Below are 879 nucleotides of genomic sequence, written 5' to 3' on the forward strand. Positions count from 1 at the left end.
TTTTTTAATGTGCTTATTTGACATTCATATATCCTCTTAGGTGAAATGTCTATTAATGTCTTTTGAATTGTTTGTTTTTCACTGTTGAATTTTGAGAACTATTCATATATTCTAGATACTAGTCATTTGTCAGATGTAGAGTTTGTGAATATTTCTTCCAAGTCTATGTAGCTTGTCTTTCTATCCTCTTAACAATGTCTTTCACAGAGCAAAGTTTTTTAAATGAATGAAGTCCAATTGGTCAGTTTTTGATTTTCTAGATCGTGCTTTTAGTCTTAAGTCTAAGAACTCTTTTCCTACCCCTTGATCTTGAAGATTTTCTACTATGTTATTTTCCTAAAAGTTTAATAGTTTTATGTTTTTCATTTAAGACCATAATCCATTTTCAGGTAATTATTTTCTTTTTTCAAATACAAAATGTTTTACAAATTTGCATTCATCCTTGTGCAGGTGCCATGCTAATTTTCTCTGTATCAGTCCAAATCTAGCATATGTACTGCAAACTGAGCACCACTTTGAGGCAATTTTTTTTTTTAATAAGGTTAAGTCAAATTTTTTGTTGTTGTCTATGGGAGCCAATTGCTCCACCATCATTTATTGAAAAGTATATTCTTCCTCCATTGAACTGCTTTTACACCTTTGTCAGAAATATGTTGCGCATATTTTTGTGGGTCTATTTTTAGATTCCATATTCTCTTCCATTAATCCACACATCTGTTACTCCACCAATACAATGCTCTCTTGATTACTGTACCTATTATATAATAATTGCTACTATAAGATAGAATGATTTCTCTCACTTTATTCCTCTTTTCAAGATTGTTTTAGCTATTATAGGGCTTGTGTTTTTCTATATAATTTTTAGAATAAGTTTTTCTA

At 29.8% G+C, this 879-nt stretch overlaps 1 non-coding gene across 1 annotated transcript; it reads right to left on the minus strand.

Moving 5' to 3' along the window:
* Positions 1-406: 406 nt before the first annotated feature.
* Positions 407-511, minus strand: LOC112428156 (U6 spliceosomal RNA). The gene has a single exon (XR_003020053.1). It is a non-coding gene; the product is annotated as a U6 spliceosomal RNA (small nuclear RNA).
* Positions 512-879: the final 368 nt, after the last annotated feature.

This window comes from Macaca nemestrina, chromosome X, assembly GCF_043159975.1.
Source record: "Macaca nemestrina isolate mMacNem1 chromosome X, mMacNem.hap1, whole genome shotgun sequence".
NCBI classification, from domain to species: Eukaryota; Metazoa; Chordata; class Mammalia; order Primates; family Cercopithecidae; genus Macaca; species Macaca nemestrina.